Source organism: Diadema setosum, chromosome 11 (assembly GCF_964275005.1).
Source record: "Diadema setosum chromosome 11, eeDiaSeto1, whole genome shotgun sequence".
NCBI lineage: Eukaryota > Metazoa > Echinodermata > Echinoidea > Diadematoida > Diadematidae > Diadema > Diadema setosum.
In genome coordinates, this window is record NC_092695.1 from 28,668,261 (window position 1) to 28,688,872 (window position 20,612).

The 20,612-nt window shown below is 36.8% G+C and overlaps 1 protein-coding gene across 1 annotated transcript in view; it reads right to left on the reverse strand.

Moving 5' to 3' along the window:
• Positions 1–20,612, reverse strand: part of LOC140235534 (tripartite motif-containing protein 2-like) — an 88,232-nt gene that overhangs the window by 52,898 nt on the left and 14,722 nt on the right. The gene's annotated exons all lie outside the window — the stretch shown is intronic.

Here is a 20,612-nt window from a genome sequence, read left to right on the forward strand (position 1 = left end):
ATACAGGAAACAGAAAAATCACAGAGGATAAAATGCCATTAGACAAGTGGAATCAAGTAGGCATAACAGGCTTTCCAGCACATTACTATCTATTCGACTAATTTTAGGAATATTACTCAAATCTTTAAAGTAGGCTCTCTCCTAATCTTCCAAGTAGGAAATACCTGTGATCACATTATCTATCCATGCCACTTTATCGTACAGGCCTGGAAATAAGGTCTGCTGTTGCCTGTGATGTATCTATTACTCTTTCTGACAAAATCTATATCCAACAGGATCACTGCCATTTAGAACTTTGAAAGCAAACATTTTCTCATGCAGAAAGGGTGTTGCGATGAAGCTAACAAATCATAAATAAAATAATTAACATACCTCTATATACAAAAAGTAACACAAAACTTTATAAAGAAATAACTTGAACAAATTAGGAAAATTCATCAAGCTGTCAAAATATGAAAGGTAATTGACAGTGTTGCTTATCTGTGTGTGTGTGTGTGTGTAGTATTGTTACAACAGACTAAAGAGACTGTTTTTCATTCATTTGTTTGTCTAACATTTGACCCCCCATACACATACATACACACCTTACACAGAGCTGTTGACTCTTATGCAAGAGGCGTAAATCACGCCACTCATCAAATTCTAACTGTCTTGCTCTGATAAGCAAATTATCATGCTCAACCCGAACAATGTAAGGTAAAAAAAAAAAATAAAAAAATAAAATGTCTCCAAAATCCCTGATATTTCAAAGATTCAATATGCCCAAGCTCAAAATCTAGAGATTTTCCTACAGGTGCATCTGCTCTACATACTGATATGTTGAAATCCTGATAAAGTATGTACCAGATTGCACTATCTAAAATCTTTAACTGCCAAAGCTCTTTGATTTGGCAGGGGGAAACCCCTTTCCACATCATCAACCCCCCCCCCCCCCACCCCCTTCTTCTTTCCATTACAGCATCTCATGCCAAACTCTCACTCGAGGTTGGCAGCCCTGCCTTACATGTGTATCCATGTATCTTCATAGACACATGTGTAAAACAAAAAGGAAACTTCCACCACAAAATGTAAGCGAATCTGACAACTACGGCAAAACCAGAAACATTCACAGCAAGAAAAATTATGAGTGTACAACATGTACTGGACTGTGTAGACAAAAACTTTTTGCATTTCACTTTCGAGAATCTTGGCTTTAGCGAAAGTTTCATGCACTTAAAAAAAAAAAATTCTGGTTCTATTGTACACTGCAGCTCTCTAAGAAGTACAGACTTTATGAACTTCCAATAGATCAGTGATATAGGTTCGCACTGGGATGTCTCCAGGCTCACATTTCCTCATCTTGGTGGAGATTTCCTTTCATTTCCTGCCTTTGATAGCCTGACAGTGAGAATCTAACCACCAGTGTGACATGGACGACACAACTTCATTACTTGTACGAAAGCTGCATGGTCAAACTCAGCCACTCCTGCAGGGTTTATCATCAAGCACAATCAGGAAAGCAGAGAGCAACGTTACTATCAGAGGGAGGAAAATCAAAGTTATAAACCTAATGACAAGACTATTCTTTCGAGGGGATTTTAACAGACAGCTGTTTTGTTTGTTGTTGTTTTTTGTATACAGAGATACTTTTAGGAGGATAAGACTTGTCAGAGGCAGCCTTTACATTTTAGCACCTGAATAAAAAAAAATGGTCATCTTTGTGGTCTCGTACAGGTAAATAATTCTCTGTAGAAACACACATTTAAAAACACCATGTTTAAAAATTTGCTTTGTGAATCTACATCAAATTGTGAATGATTCAGAGGAAAGTGTGTTGAGTCTCCATATTTTAAGGTGAATTTTTACTGGAACAGGCATTCGTATTCCTCGTAGAGCTGTAAGGGGCACCTTTGAGAATCACTCAGCGCATGAATGTATTTTTTAGCTAGGCTGGAACAATCTTGGGTAAATGAGCTTTAAAACAAGACCATACACGTACATCACATGAAAGGTTCATATATCACACATGGGACAAGAGCATTTTATCTGGGCTTAGCACTTCATGGACGTGAAATTGGTTGTTAGTTTATCTGAAGAAGTGTGCTAGTCACAGACATAAAACTGATATCAAAGTTATAATCAGTCATTTGATTCTCTAGGCCTATCAAAAAAGGATTCAAATGATATTTATAATCAAGTGGTAGTCAGAGTGATTGCACTGAATTCTGTCATTATCATCCACTCAGGTCATACCGGACCACAATGGTTCAGGTTTTACAGTAGACACCATCTGATACCCACTGCTAACCCCAAATGTAATCTTAAGGAAATCTCACAGGTTTAAAAGTGAGGAATATCACTCCTCTTTTTTGTTCTGCATCAGAATATATATTCTTTAATGTCAACAATACCATTCCCTGTTTTTCCCCTGTTGACAGCTTGCGACCCAGGGAGCAAAACGGGCATTGCATTCCGTGCGCGAGCCCGTGATCTCTCCCGAAACTCAATCCCGACCAAGGCTGCCGGGGGTTTGACAACACTCCCACTCATCTCTCACAAGTTTCTCTTTTCAGGAAGCAGAGGAAAAATCCGGTCAGACTGTGTCTGCTTTCGGTTACTCTCACAACATTACATTATTTTCCTTGCTTGGCTAGGATAACAACACAGAGGCAGGCAGGCATGGTGGGGATGATGAAAGGTGGTGAACATTCGTTCATATACCACCAATACATCACAAGTGGCTCTGGAATAAAAGGAGAATTCCAACCGGATATACAGTGTCTTTAGATGTTGCGTTGTGACAGCCCTGTACATGATGGCCAACACAGTTTGTGAGTGGTGCAATTCGGCACATCTATGGATGAAACACTCCTGCAGGTCCATCAAAATTCCCGAGCTTCATTAGTAGTATAATGCCATGAATCGCATGCATTTGTCAAATTCAGCTGATATCTACATGTAGGGTCTATGTAGTACACACACCAAAAAAACAAACAAACAAACAAACAATGCATAAGACAATATGCTTCTTTGCTCTCTGTTGCTTGATATGATATGGCTGACCAAAAAGCCCATTCTCAGAGGAATATTTCACAATGTAAAAAATTGCAATGTTTGACCTTTTCATGCACTGGTGAGATTGCTTGTTTTTACTACCCTAATGTCATGCATTGTTGGCTCAACAGCGAGCTGCAAGCTACAAGAGCAATTATATTTGACCAGGTAGCTGCATATTTTACTTTTTGTGGCCACAGGGTGTAGAAGTGGACATCACTTGATAATCACCAAAAAAAAATTTCTTAATGTGGTGAGCAATTATGCTTCAGATCATGACAGCTGGCAAACTTTGTGTGGAGGCAGCATAATTGCACTCTAATGATATTTTGGGAGAGTTTTGGCACAGTTCTTTTCATTATTACTAGGCCTATAGCCAGGTATTCACTGCTATAATTTCATCAAATTGTTGTGTCTTTTCAGTACTGTCAGTGTCAATGGCTCCTGACATAATTTGATGGTGAAATGATAAACAAAACATAGGAGAGGAGAGCTCAGTGCCACTCCACAATACTGACAAACCACATTCTTCACCTTTAATCCCAGCCATTGGTTAACCTGGTGCTTAGCATCTAATCCACTTAATCACAGCAACATTACCACTGCCTCGCTAGCTTTGCTTATCACTCAGTCATAGTTTCTTTACGAATGTAACTCTGGTTTCCCATTTATGAAAACAATTTTGATATGACAATCTTATTGAAGTAATCTTCAACATGACAAGACTGCTACATTAAAGCTGGTAGAACTAATAAAACATGGGGGTTTTTTTAATGGAAAAAGTAGGCGTAGCATGTATCAAATCTATGGAATATTACTCTAACCTTGGAGGCAACCAGTTACATGTCATTTGCAATTTCAAGAAATATTAACATTTGATCTGTTTTTCTCCAAATGGCTGCACAAAAAGAAGGCAGATTACGGTAAGTTTGTTTCATTCCTTCAGTTGTGTTTTAGTTTAGTCTGAAGCATGCCCATAACAAAACATCATTTTCTAACTGAAGGTCAATGAAAAATTGTACTGCCACACAAACATAGAAAATATACTCATCGACAACATATTCCTACTTCAATGTCAAACCATGCATGATGCAGTTTTATGGTCTGCATAAGACAAATATTATCGAAACATTACAAGTAGACATATTCTCTTAGCAGAATCCCTCTGCAGCCTTTGGAATATAACCTGTCTCCATCTAAAGGTAATGAAAGTCCAGACAGTAAAATACAGAGAAAACTCAAAATAAGGACCTTGTTTGAATGATAAATGAGGTACCCATTTCATATTTCTTTAAAAAAAAAAAAATACATAGTATCTACTGTACCTTCTGTCTGGATTTTTAAGAACATATTCTGAAATTAAAAACATTATTCCTTTCTTTCCAATTTCACCATGGTGTTTTGAATCGACCAGTTGTGTTTAAATGCTTAATCTCCTCCATACTTGACTTCAACAAAACCCCATTGCTAATTAAGAAATAAAAATGTTGTTGATTTGGTTATATACAGCTTTCTATTAATTTGTGGAGATTTTTTGAAAAGCAAAGGTTGGATGAAGTTAACTTACGAGCCTATTGAATGTTAAAATGCTCAGTGACCCAAATAAAATAGTCCAAAGAGAAATACTTTGCAAAATGAAATCATTCTTCGCACCAAGAAATAGATACATCATTGCATGCTCATATTATGAAAATATGACTTTAAGATCATTTCATCTTCTCAATAGCCTATAAAATACATCAAGGATACATCAAGGATTCATATTACCTTTTTGCTGGTCACTCAGCCCTGTTGTGTAGCACACTTTTGAACAGGTACAACACATGTACTGTAGAGATATTAAATGTACAGGCAGTGCTTTAAATACTGCTTTGATGTTATAGTATTTCACTGCTTTGGTATTATCACAGTACCCTGCACTTTTCGTTACAGGTAAAGGCCAACTGGCCAGCATTCACTGTCTGTGTGTGCATGGATATCAAAAGAACAATAATTGTTCCTTCATCCTCGGTCCATACACCAGTGGAATCACTGAATTCACACTCTCCTTGTCTAGTCTAACTCTCCATTTCTCTGTCCCATGGCCATTTAGTGTTTTTTGGACAAAGCATTCTGGGTCATTATTTGCTATTTAATCAAAAATGACCAAGGCTATCCGTAGTTATAACATCAATCATCGTCTGTCAAATCTTATAATAGTGAACCAAATTCATTTTGACCCACAGGCAAGGAGAATATGGATCTCTAAAGGAGAAAGAGGTCTGCATGGATGCATTATGTGGTTCCTGGAGAAGATCCAAATATTTCCATTCAGCTTCAAAAACTTCTGTGTAGACAGCATAAATATCACACTAATATTTATATTTTCATTTTCAGCTCTGTTCTACAATTGTAAATGATTTGCTTTGATTCAAAATGCATGTACACATACTTCATATGTTGCAGTAATTCACACTCTACAATCATTCCATGTTCAGGATATAGGCCCTATACATTTCACTCTTTTCAATCCAATCTAAATCTCAAATTTGACTTCATTTAAGAGAAGGAAATTTAGGTGATTTGGTGCACATGATCATAAAAGACTTGTGAGGCAAGATCACTTAATCTAATTTGCATACATGTCTGCTTATGTTCGATATCAATGTTTTAAGAAAACATGAGAAACTCTGAAATTAAAAAACTTCATTCCTATCTTATCCCACTGAAATGTCTCCCACTGAGTTTATTTGGCATTACTCTATTTCTTCAAAACTTCTCAGTCATGGAGTAGTACGTCAATATACGTGTAGGATTTCCAAAGCTACCAAAACACTTTATAGGCCTACTGATGGGAGCAATGGCCATCCTGTGCACTGCTTGTTGCCATCCACAGCAGCAAACCAGCCCCAATTGATTTCTATCAGTATTTTCTATCAATATTTTCTCTTCTATCATTTTCCTGGATAAAAACACTGCACCTGCAGGCTTGGGAGACAAAAGCTTCAAGAAGATATATGTTAGGGTCCGCTCTCTGGGAGATTAATTGAGAGGTGAATACGTACATTCCACTACACAATCCTCACGGAAGGTCTTGAGTTGTAGAGAATGTTTGGATGTTCTACTTTCTAAAGTCAAAATAATGATCAGTCAGATATACTTACGATTTGTCACTATATGGCAAGTTGTGAAGCAATTGCATCATTGACTCACTTATTTGCGTATTTGCATACCTTTATAATTTGTATATATTTGCAGGCCTACTGTTCAAGAACCGTTTCCTGAAATTAGCCAAAATTCATAATTTCATAACTTTTCTAATTTTTATCAAATTTTGTTCAAATTTTCACTGCTGTGCACATAAAAATTTGACTCTTTCCTTTCAAACTAACTTTCAACTGGTCTGGAATTTCCCTCTAAAAACATTCCTTACCAATATTTAAATGTAAATTGTAAAGTAAGTTGGTATTTCTCAGCACTGAGCATGAGAGAAAGTGAGAATAGAAAGAAAATGACAGCAAGGAGTATACATACAAATTATAGATGAGTACAAGAGTATACATGTAGGCCTAAAAGAGCTAGGATACATTAAAAAAATATGATGATGTTAATCTAGATATGTAACCATAAACATTGTATAATACCATTTACCAAGAGGTAATGCTATTGCGTTCCTGTCCACAATTCAGACACACAACTCCAAGAGATGTGCATACTAAATATACAATTTAATAAGCCATTGCAATCCATACCTAACTAATGAACAATGCAGCCCGCTATCAAGCAACCATGCACAAATATTGTGACTCAATCATTGCATTGACGAATACAATACCAAGGTATTGCAGGCCTATTTAAGCTGGTTGATAATTAACCTGCTCAAACGTTATATGCAAACAAATAATGTCTGTGATGCTGTGTTTGAGTTTTAATAAGGCAAACGAAAGGCCCCCTTAAGAGTAATCATATCAATAATAGATTTTATTTTCTCTTCTTTTAAAACAGGCTTCCTTACGAGGTTGGGTGTCGCCCTCATGACCTCACATGGGCTGACCAATAATTACACCAGCTTAATCTCTTCTGCAATGTGATTAAGAGACATGTAGACTGGAACTGTTTGTCTTGCCTACTCCTGCTTGTTTAATATGTCTGTCTCTGCAATGCTCTGCCTCAATACTACATCCCTACTGCCAGACATACTGGATCAATAGATGCAATTCAGTTCCAATCCCCAGTCTAACATTCAGACCCATTTCTTTCTCTTCTCTTACATCCTTGCAAACAGCTGTAATCAATTTTTTCTTTTTCTATCAGCAACCAATGAGATGAGACTGAGCAGGACAGGAAGTACACTCATTTTCTGACAAGAATGATTATCTCCAAAATGTCATCTTGTCATCCTTGTGGAACTACAGACACACATCTCTGAGATATGGCAACCCTGTACGCAAAGTCAAGTCTGTACATGTTCGACTGCAAGCAGACAGTACTTTGGGAATCTTGCAACATCATGCCCCCAGAAGCATTTCGCTCAGTCAAATTCTAAATGAATTATTCACTGCAGTCTTTCCAGCATAAATTAGTGTAGAGGGCATATATATCTGAAATTAAAGTCCCCTCATTAGGTGATATGGTATCAGCGTATCACCTATCATGTTTTTCAACTTTTTCTACCTTCAACACGTACACTGTAACTGTGTATTCATGAGTAATGGACTTGTGCATTGTGATAGGTTTCATCTTCTTGGTGTAAAGATTTGAATCTATGCTTTTATCCCACGGGTTCCTCGAACTGTGACCATGAAAAAAGTAGACATATCTTCGACCATTAAATACCAAATAATGCAGCAAAAACCTTCCAAAAATTATAATAATTGATGGGTGTATATGAATTAAAGATCAGGGGCTCGTTGCATAAAAGTTACTGTTATGGTAACTACCATGGCAACAATACTCAACAGCCAATCAAAGTCAAGAATTCCATGGAAGTTACCGTTGGATAGCAAAGTTACCATAATAGTAACTTTTATGCAACGGGCCCCTGATGTATACCTTAAAAAAAGACATAATATTCAATCAGATTACACTCTTCAAATACAGCCATTATCCAACCATGAAACATGAATAACAATATCTATATATCCATGCACTTTTAATCTTAATAGCCTGAGAAATGAGACTATCTAGAGTGAATGGTACCTACACCAAAACAGAAGTCAAAAGCTCTTGAAACAAATTGTTTTGATACTGAAGTTGAAAAGGGGCATCACAATGAATAGCCCTAAAATTTCACAGTTCACTACAAGAAGGGAGGGGAAAAAAGCCTAGCTTACAGATGAACACACAAAGCTGTATTAAAAATCATAATCTCATCTTGGATGAGGCTGCATCATGAGAACTTTGTCTCCATCCAACCAGAAACACAACAACAAATGCATTATTCAAATTCAATGTAGGGCAATTTGTCAATCAGTTGCAACTGCACTATTGTGTCAGCAAGCGCTACTCATATTTCCTGGTATCAAACACTGAAGCATATCATGATGAGATCAAAAGAGCAATAATGCTATTTTATCACATCATCTCTGCAAAGCATTTCAACCATCTCTGTGGCCATTGAGGTGAAGCTTTAAAAATGGATGATGTTCATATTTTGACAAGAGGTAAAAGAATGTGATGGGCAATAAAAGAGCATGGAACACATACACCAAGGCTGCACACTGGCACTGGTCCGACAATCCCTGACCAGTAAAAATCACTGTCGGACCAGTAACTTTTTCAGGAATGGACCGGTAAAACATGAAAAAACTGGGTACCTACTGGTCAGACAGACAGGTTGGACCAGTAGAAAAAATGGGTTAGTGTGGAGCCCTGCATACACCCACCAGGAGTTGAGGAGGAAGGGGATGTGGTTGGGTGTGGATGTAACCCACCCACTGATAATTGAACCCCATCCAAATTTTAAAACTTTACCTCCTCCTTCAGATCGGTTTCCATGAATCTGTCTATTAGTCACCTGACCTCATTCCACAAGTGACAGTGCAGAATGGGAGAGGGTGGTTCTACCCCCCCCCCCCCCCTCACTGGGATACACACCAATGAAAGTTTAACAAGATCTGTATTTTATCCGTAAAGAGGAGTTCCTTGTTGAATTAAACAATCAGCTGGTTAAACCGACAGGGAGCTCATACAGGAAATTGTGTGGCTTCACAACACTGACTCAGAAGCTTTTAAAACTCAGTGTCAGATCTAATCCCATCTATCACTAAATTACTGTGGAATTGATACAACTCACTTAACAAACCCAATAGCATGGGGATACCACGGAGTGGAAAGGCTGGCCCGGCTTGGATACATATGAGAATCCCTGTAACGAATTGTGTACTGCTTTATTACTGATCTCCACGTAAGCACACACACAGCTGGAGAATCTCCACTTGAGTTGATCGTTATTGATGAGCATGGGTACACTTTGCCCTGCTTATGTGCACACATTCGCTGTCATGTGCTATTCGGGATTTTTGAATTTATCGCGGGTGGGCAGCGACTGAATTAAGCCACCCATGTTGAATCCTCACGCTACCGTACCAGTTCTTTAACCCGTTGAGGACGAGTCCCGAGTATACTCGGGCAAGCGTCTATGGGAAATGTGAGTTGCAGCAAAATCAAACCGTCCTCAACGGGCTAAGAAGTCTTCATGCAATATTTTCCTCCCATGACACTCTCAACACATCAACCTCTGAAAAAGTGGAATCGTCTTTCTTTTATTTCAGTTTAAACAGGAATAGAAGGTAAAGAAATTGGTTATGCACCCACACCTTATTTTCAAGTGAGAATGAAACAGAGAGTGTCACCACACTGTTGTGTACAGTTGGCTGAAAGAAGGATGAATGCACTTTTCAGTGAGGTTGACCCAGAATGAAATCATGAAAGTCATCATGCACAATATGGTTTGTGTACCCTTGTTAGCACCTCAACCGTACTGTTAGTCACTTGACCACTCACCTCCTGTGCAGTGCCAAATAATGGGGCAAAACTTTAAAAAGCATACACTGCATCACAAAAACAGCATTCTTCCAGAAACACACACACACACACACACATGGGATGTGCTTTACAGCATTGGCCCTATAGTGCATTTGCACAATAAGTAATGTGTGAAATCAACTATAGTTACAACAAGGACAACATTAATAATGCGCATTTTCAGCACTAGATGGTAATGAGTTGGAAGTGCCTCTCTTTGTGGATATATGTGTGAATACCTTTAATTCAACCTCAAGGATTCAAAAAAAAAAAAAAAAAAACTTGTCAAACACTAAAAAAAAAAAGTCTACTTTCTGGAGCCTTCCTTGCTTGCTTTATATATCATTCACATGCTCTGTTGCTCTTTTCTTTCTTACTCAAAGAGGCTTTTTTTTCTAATCCCTCCTCCATCCGTCTTTTTACCTAAAAAAAAAAGTGTTTGCACATGGGTGGGGTGTATTATACTCATCACCATCTTCCTTTCATGGCATCCAGCCACATTGATTGATAACAGCACAGCAGAATGCCTTCCAAGACTTCAACAAAAAAAAAAAGAACTTGACTATATGAAAGGTCACCAGCAGGATGTACTTACAGCTTCCTTCTGTCAGCACAGGTTTGTGGTAGTCTGTCTACATACCAGGCTACTGTACGTGATGACTCTCCGACATTGGCTGGGACAAGTTCGTAGTGTGTACCCAGCCCATAAAGTTTCTGAGATGTGCAGTGAAATTTGGAGGTGCCAATTTAATGGTTTGTGAATGGTGGTTTCTGTATGACAATTTATCCAGGATTTTATGGGTTAACTCATTGCCCCACAGCAGGAAGCACATGCAGGATCCCATTTTAGTTGCCTCTTACATGGCCATATTTTGAATATGGTTGTATACACAGAAATAGTTCTTTTGGAAGCTACTTTTTTACTTTTGTTTACTCAGATTTCAGTACATAATGCAGAATGTAAATCTGTAATATGCATTTTTTTTTAAGGGTAACATATCTCTTTTCTTTTTGGTAAAAAGGAGAACACCATTTCATCGACTTCAAGTATCAACACATATTGCTAGCCATAGCTCCCCTTGTTTCGTTACTCTGCAAGGCATTCATACTACTGTAGCTTGTATGTAATCATACAATTCACCCCACTTTGTAAGCAATTCATCTTTGTGATCTGGCGGACAGGGGAAAAAAATAAGTCTAACTGTGAATGACTATTGTTGGAGTGTTTGCCGTCAGAACGTTTGGCTGCTATGAAATGATAGTATCAGGTTTCCATACACGATGCCTCCCATTATCCTTCGATGAACTTCCTTCAGATGTTTGCTTGATTTGCAGAGCACTCACAGCAAATAGAACTTGTCAGCCCCAGTTTCGCAGATAATCGTTACAAAATACACTCCCTATCAAGTGACCATGAAATTCCAGTGTAACTAATGAGATAGCTGGGACTTTAAAAGAGGCTTCTAAATTGATTTCTAACAGCACTTTTCTGTTGACATTTGATGAAAAGATTTCAATCCCTTTGAGATGATACACAAAAATGGCCCCTTGCCTGCAGTAAAAATCCTTGTCAGTATTTGTTTGCCCAATCCTAGACTAAATTGCCCCTGATTAAATGCTGGAAGCATTTGAACAGCAAGGGGGAGCAATGCAGACTATGGATTAGCCTTTGTCAAAGAATGCTTTAAATTGCAGTAATATATATGTAGTACCAACGGAAGACCCCAACCTGAAGCATCTCTTAAAAGGGAGATTCTCACCACCTAGACCCCCTAGATAATTGGAGACCCTGATCACGGGAACACTGTGGAGTAGCGCACATCACGAGCACCAAGCTCAATATTCCCTGTGTTAGGGGTCAAGGGCTATAGAGGGTCAGTCTATCTTGGCTTTATTCTTGTGGCACATTCAACAAAACTAAAGTTGGGCGAAAGAAATCAAAATTTGAAGCGACAGAAAATACATATCAAGCCAGAGACACACACCAATAGTGGGAGAATTTCAATACCGACATCAAGCAGGACAGCGGGAGATTTTGAGAAAATGGCCTCAAATTCGTGCGGATCTCCCACTTCAAGCAGAAGCAGTGGCGGATCCAGAGGGGGGTGCATGGGGTGCATGCCCCCTCTTTATTTTTTGTTAAACCAAAAGAAATAAAAAGAAAAAATGGGGAGGGGTGCGCCCCCCTTTAATTTTGTAAAGGCGCCTCCCCTTTACGGAATTCCTGGATCCGCCCCTGAAAAGGGCTGGAGTTTCTGCAAAGACTGAAGTCAAGCCACCAGCAAGAGGCAAGCCCCCCACAAGAGGGCCTTGGAAGACCATTCATATTTCTTGACTTGTGCCTGAAAATTCCAGAATTTAGCCTCCAGTGCCTGGCAGCAAAACTCACACCCTATCGGTTTAAGAGCTCCATTTGAAGAAGTTTGTGAGATGCTATTTGCACTGGTGGCCGATGGGCGAATGTTGCGATTTCTTCAGGAGTGTTGTACTGGTTGGGCTTTCTCTTCTGACTCATGAATAATAATCACATTTGCAGATCTCAAAAGGCCCTTTCACTGACATGTTCAGCCTTTGCTCATGATGGCCAGTATAAACAACAACATGAGGGCCCTTGAAAAAGGATACTTTTAGAGACAGCTCCACACAACCTCATGATTCCATGCTTCAACTGAAGACAAAATTATGTTGATTGAGGCCAATGGAGACAGAGAGACTTGCATCAAGCACCTTCATTTGGACACAAGATTCCATGCAACCCCAAGCCAAAATGGAACTGCACTTTTATGAGGGTCTTCATACCGTCCTTCAATGACAATATTCACAAAGCAACATCTAAAGAAAGCTGCTATTTATGCGCCTACGTCACATCCCTCTTACCACCATTCAAAACCTTGAGTACAATGTCTCTATTCACCCCTCTCAGTTGCTGATTAAATCCCCTTTCTATCACATTTATACTAATTCATGATACTTTGGTATACACACCAGCTGTTGAATGCACCACTATGTGACTGGGAATCTACACAATAGTCTAATGCGGCATCTTTACACAAGTACGATTAGGAAATAAATGTTTAGAAGTGCACAGAGCAAACACTTTCAACACTATCTGTATGGTAAAGTGACTGACTTATGCTTTTCCTTTCATACCATCATCCAGTGAGTATTCGTCAGGGTTACAGCCTACAAAATAAGATGAGCATGGATGCTCTTTGTTCACATAATTTGTTTGATACTCGGTAATGCATGACTTTATGTGTTTCGATTTATATTCTACTGATAGTATTTTGTATCTTGAATCTATAGAATGTTTACATGAAAAAAAAAAAAAAAAAAAACCTGTGAGACTGACATGAGACTTAAATTTTGTCAAATATTCTGGCTTTCATAATATAAGAACTCTCAGTATGACAAATGATATGCCATAGTCCCCATTGCTATACATGTACAACTGTCTTCATGTGTTTGAAATTGTTTTCATCTACCATATTCTAGACAGACATTTTTTTCCTCCATAACTTTGCTCAAGATATAACAGAGATATAGATACCACACCTACCCACAAAGAATATATTTACAGAACACAAAATTCATATCAGATCATATTTTAATCTCACTATGAGAATGATAAATTCAATTTAAACACTGCAACTTTCACTCAATCATTCAAGTAGAATTGGTAAAAAAATATAGTGTAGGTCCTATGGTTCAGTATATATATTGTAAGTCACAAGTCTTTACAGCTGAGTCTGCATAGTGTGCAAGACAATTTCATTGTTACTCTGCTGACGGGCACATACATTGTATAATTGTAACTCACCCTGGAAAGTAAAACTTGATTACTGAACTGGAATATCAAATATCAGTGGCAACCAGTGTCTGTGAAGCATAATTATGGCAGAGTTGCACAAACTGATAATGAAAGAGGGTATTGAGAGAGGCATGTGACACAATTTGCAGGGTGAGGGTTGGACTAGATAAAGAAGGATCAAGTATAATGCATCATCACATGACTACAACTTGAATGCCAATCTAAAGGGGGCCTGTTATTGTCAATGTAGGGACTTGACATCATTCAAAGTGACTGCTTCCTAATGCACAAGTTTTATCTTCTTCTCCATGAAGACAAACAGGAAACATTATGCCCCCATTCCATTGACTTTACATAAACTTTGTTCCCTTTATGACTAGTGAGTCCCTTTAAGAGGTGAAACCATGCATGGCTGACAAAGTTGACCGTCCATTGATGTCTGTCCCGGCCAGCCACCCATATCCCTTTATCGCTGAATGCTGCCGTGGATGGCTGCGAATGCATCTTGCACCACACTAATCCTCACCAACAGGGCAAGTACGGTAGGAATTCTCAGAGGATGAGGATGATGATGAGGATGAGGATGGTGATGGTGATGGCAACGTCATGGGGGCTACAATAACTCCATGGTGACATTATATAGCTCTACAGCCCATACACTCTACCAGCATCATGAGGTGTGGCTGGTTGATAGTGCTTTCTCATCTCTTCACAGCAGATAAGACATGTATACATTTATTTCTCCATCACCTGAGTGACCAGACATGACTGGAGTGTCAAAAAAGTGAATATAGACACCCTGGAATATCACACGACAGCTGTGAAATGGTGACTGTACAATATGGAGCCACCCTGCATTACCTCATGCATCTCAAGATTTGATGTTCTACATTAGTGAAAGACTGAATCTTTGATGGAAGTGCAGATACATGTGTAAATTATACCATTCCTTTTGACAGCAGAGTTCATTTTATCAAATGACTAAGCTCCCATGCTCTTCCAAACAGATGTAATATGCCCATTTCCAACAAGTTTTCCAGTAGAAAATCAGCATACTGTATGTTCTGAAGAAAACTGAAGAAATCAAAATGACACCTCTTTACCCCAGCTGAATTTCAATCAACATAATGAAAGTTTTGCAAAAAAACATATTTAATAATCTACACTGAAATGCTACCACCTTTAGAACCAATATTTTTTTTTTTTCTTTATATGTTTTATTGATTTCATCTATTGGCATACAAACATAAATCATTTCCAATTATGGTATACAAATAACACAAACAAGAAAAATAAGTTTGCGAAAAAAAGAAAGAGAGAAAAAGAGAAAAAAGGCAGCAAAGTAAAGGTACCAGTCGGCAAAGGTGCAGACAGCAATATAACAAGAGTATTTGAAAGTTAACAGGATAAATATATAAGATAAGTATAACAAGGTAAATATACATGTAACAAGATTGGAATCATGATTTAAAAGGTACAATATGCATACGCACGTTACAAATCAAACTTCCATTTTTTGAAATGAGTTGGTAATTTGCCTCTCTTTTTTGCTAAATAATATTCTGTTTCCTTCAGAGTTCTAATAAAAGACTTTACTGCCACATAATTAGGATTACCACCTTTAAATTTGCACACATAAATGAAATATTTAACTGCCAGAAAAAGAAATGTCAAAAATTTATCCTTGATAACCCCAAAAAATTTATTAAAATCTGTTAAATTAAAATTTGAATCATACTTGTTATGTATTAAGCGTAACAAATCATTCCAAATGGGGCTTACCTTCTCACAATCACAAAAAAGATGTACTATTGTTTCTTCAACTTTATTGCAAAAACTACAATTTGGGGAGTTCTTCCGTTTAATCTTGTATAAAAAGGAATTCAAGGCTATGGTATTATGAAATAATTTAAAATAAAAGGAGCGTAAACGAGTATCTATAGTACATCTAAAGTTATTAATATGCACAGTTTCCCAGTTAATATCATGCGGAAGAGCTACTTTACTGCCCCAAAATACATATCGTGAGTCTGGAACACACTCATCCAACAATATATTATAAGCATAACAGGGTACCTTTTTCGTTTTAACCAAATGCTCGGAGAGGGTATCAATAACATCAACATTTGTGTTACTTGGGTTATCAAGCCACTCATGAGGAATATGTTTAATTAAAAAGTTGTATTTTCTTCTATCAGATTTGGGAACTTCAAAGTCTAACACAAATTCTTCAAATAATCTATAACCAGGTAAAGGTGGATTAACTAAGTCTGCAATTGTACGAACATTTTTAGCATACCAAGTATCATAATATAAAAACTGCTTAGATTTTGAACGAATTAGTCTGTTAAACCACAGTGACTGACATAAAACAAGGTCTGAAAATTTATGTCCAAAATAAACAAAAGAAGCCTTCTCTCTGAAACTGTACCATGTACGTAAAGATTCTGCTAACTGTATGTTATTCAAAGATCTCAATATACATTCAGGAGCATAAGATTTCCATAACACATCTCTGTCTGCATTAAATTTTTCTAAAAAGGATACTTCAATAGTCTTCCACAAACAATTATAGTCTTTATCAAGCAAACATTTCACCCAGGACATTTTTTGAGCAAGTGCGAACATCTGAACATCAGTCATTCGCAAGCCACAGTGAAGATAATCGTTACACATCATTTTTCTCTGCACCCTATCTCGACCTCCATTCCAAATGAATTTATAAAATAACTTATTGAGTCCTTTAAAAAATAGGGGAGGTATCTTTATACAAAGAACAGAAAATAAATACAATAACTGTGGTAACACCAGAGATTTTAAGACACATATTTTACCAATTAAGGAAAGATTTCTCATTCGCCAACAATTGAGAGTTTGTTCAATTCTTTTCAATCTCTCTTTATAATTAAGATCAAAAAGTAATCCAAGATTAAGAGAAAAATTAATTCCTAATGACTTAAAATTTGAGGTTTTCCAATTAATTCCTTGAGCTGAAGGAGGAAATTCCTGACACCCCTTTTTACTTCCAATCCATATAGCTTCTGATTTACTTCTGTTAATTTTACAGCCAGATAATGATCCAAAAATATGCAAAGTATCAAAAAGGTGATCAAATGAGTCCTTTGAACCATCTATGAAACAAACTGAGTCATCAGCTAATAAAGAAATCTTTGCTTCTTGGTCCCCAACAGAAATACCATTAATATTGTTATTTTGCCGAATTGACAAAGCCATTACTTCTATCACAAATAAAAATAGATATGGAGATATAGGACAACCTTGAAAAATACCCCTTTGCATAGTAATACAATCAGTTAAAAACCCATTATTCATAACATAACTTTGTCGTCCTGAATATATTACCTTTATCCAATTAATAAAAGAATCTCCAAAGTTGAAGTGTTTCAAAACTTGGAGCAAAAAATCATGCTTAACACTATCAAAGGCCTTTTCTATGTCCAATAATAAGATAACACCAGGAATATCATTAAAATCAGCATATTCAATAATATCTAAAATAAGGTGTATATTATTACCAATAAATCGTCCTTTTAAAAAAACAGATTGATCTGAATGAATTAAATTATTTATGTATTTTTTCAAACGAGTAGCTAAACACTTCGCAAAAATTTTATAATCAACCGTCAATAGTGTTATAGGTCTATAATTCTTAATATATAAAAGATCTTTATCCTTCTTTGGGAGTAAAGTTATTACACCATTTCTTTGAGATAACGACAATAATCCACTCTGCATGGAATAATTATATGAGTTCAGCAACATATCACAAATATCAGGCCAAAAGAATGTATAAAATTCAACAGGAAGGCCATCATAACCTGGTGTCTTATTAAATTTCATAGACTTAATTACATCATATAGTTCTTGTTTTGTGAGGGGTTTCTCAAGAGAAGCTTTTTCATCTTCTGTTAATTTTGGGATATCAATGTTGTTCAAAAATACTTCACTTTTGCGGCCAATATCATGTATTGAGCCATCATCTTTACAGGAATACAGTTTACTATAAAAATCACTTATTTCTTTTAAAATAACAGTTTGGTCCACAATCAAATTTCCTTTACTATCATTCAATCTGTTTATACTCTTATTCTGCCATTGCCTATTTTCTAAGTTACAAAAATATTTAGAACTTTTTTCTCCCTCTTCTAACCAACGGACTCTAGAACGAATTATATGACCTTTTGTTTCAAAATCATATATCTTATTTAATTTGGCTTCCATTTCCTCCAATAATAAAAAATCATGATCTGAGGTATTTGCAACATTTGATAACTTCATCCTTATTCTACTAATTTCAGCAAGCAGCTTATCTTTTTCTTTATTTCTTTCTCTCTTTTTTCTAGTTGTATATTCTATACACACACCCGTAATCACACACTTTAAGGAGTCCCACAAACTATTAGGATTACACTGTGAACCTTTGTGAATATCTTTAAAATCGTTTATCTTATCCTTAATCAAATTAACAAAGTCAGCATCATGATTTAAATAATAACAATTCAGCTTCCAAAATCCCCGTCCTTTCATTGGTTGATTATCAGTAAACTCCAAAGAAACAACAGAATGATCTGATTGGATTCCAGGGATAATTTTAGATTTAACACAATTATGTAAAAAATTATTTGAAACGAGAATAAAATCTAATCGAGACAAAACCCTTGGGGTTTTCTGATGCCTTGTGTATTGTTTCAATGTGGGATGAAAATTTCTCCATATGTCACATAATCCAAAATCCTCCATTATGACCGACAACATTTCACTGGATTTTATATTAGAATGGCGTGTCCTACCACCCTGGTAATCCAAGGGGCCGATGACTGTATTAAAATCCCCTCCCACAATTAACGATGATCCATTTGTATTTTCAACTTCACCAAACACTTCTAATAAAAAATTAGGGTCGTCATTATTCGGAGCATATACATTCACCAAAATTACAGATAAACTATTCAATAATGCATCAATTATCAAAAATCTACCATTAGGGTCCCTAAATATAGAGTTGACCTTGACAGATACAGAATTTCTTATCAATATGGCAACCCCCCTGCTGTTAGAAGAAAAACTTGAGAACCAAGCAGATTCCCCCCAAAGACATTTCCAATAATTTTCATCATTTTTTTCTGAGTGTGTTTCCTGTAAAAATATAATATCGCTATCAATACTTCTCATAAAATTAAAAACCTTCCTTCGTTTTACATGGTCTTGCAATCCACGGCAATTAAAAGAACGCAGCTTCAATAACATTTTGCAAACAAATAAACTCCATAGTCACAATATCTGAAAATTACTCTAGTTAAGTTTACAAATACACAAGTACCTTTTAGAACCAATATCATTCTGAGGACAATTATTATTTAAAATTGTGAAGAGGTTAACAGAGATCACCAAAATATCGGACATCAGAAGAGTGCTCCCCCTGTCCCCGTAGATCCAGATGTGGCTTAGTCAGCAGTTTATTGTTGTAAACCGAGAGCAGCTGTTGCCACATGGAGTTATTGTTCCACCAGCTGCATCATTTGTCTTCTGTGTCACTGCACAGCCATTACACGGCCAACATTAGTTCAGCGCTACTTGTACATTCACACCGGGACAACATGGTCTCACCATTGTGAATATAGTAGTTGTCACTTTAACAAAGATTGAACACCAGTAGAACCACAATAGCATAAAAAGATAATGGCTGGTCGGTCAATATTCATCAATATTTCTGTTTATCAAGGTCGCTATTGATGAAAGCGCTTTCGGTGATCACATCCATTAATTGAAAACCTTCAACTGGGTGATACAGCTGTTGTCAAATCAATTATGCTCGCCTCATATATGCTCTTTGGGAAAATGAACCATAAGACAATGCTTCGTAATGACTATATAAATACATTAAATATTCCACAAATTTTATGACATGGTGGGGAAATACTGAAAGAGATTTCCAGCCATCTATCTCCACATCTACACAAGTTTGCTTTGAACTTGTGTTTATAGATTCTTACATGTGGAGTCAATACAATATTTCTGTTCTGCTTCATGCCCTGCAATCTCCAAACCAATTACCTCTTATTCTATATAACACACAGACAGGTGTATATATACATTAGATTACAGAATCAGAGATGCAGTTTCTTTATATTGCCAGATTTAATATATATATGATTATATATATATATTACAGAGTTATTCATATTATCCTCAACTGACAATATCCTTCCTATGTACTATCTATAGGCCTACATGAAACATGGATTACTAAAGTCATCCGCAAGGTAGACTTTTTCGTAGACAAAACTCTTACAGATATTCATCATATCACTTATCAGACTCATATTATATTGCTACTATATTCCTCTCTTCTTCTTCTTCTTCTTCTTCTTCTTCTTATGAAATGCATGCCTGCCATGCCCAGAAAAAAACAACAACATCACTAGTCTTTCTCAAGTAAAATTCATGTCATTCAAGCCATTTTTTTTTTAGCCATTTGACAGTTAAAGTTATGTGATTTCATTTTTTCCAGCTGACTGTTTATATTTTACAGCTGTACAGATGTGGCACTCAGCCAAATCCTTAAATCACTGTAAAAACAACGAGAATAGGATTGCATGTAATATTTTGTATCTTTCATCTTTTTTTTTGTGTGTGTGAGAATAAGTTAGAATTTGAATTTGTAGGCAGATGTGCAAGACTATCGCAAGCCGTTCCAGGCAGGATGAGGTATTTCCTGTTAAACAGAGTGCCTAGGAAATGA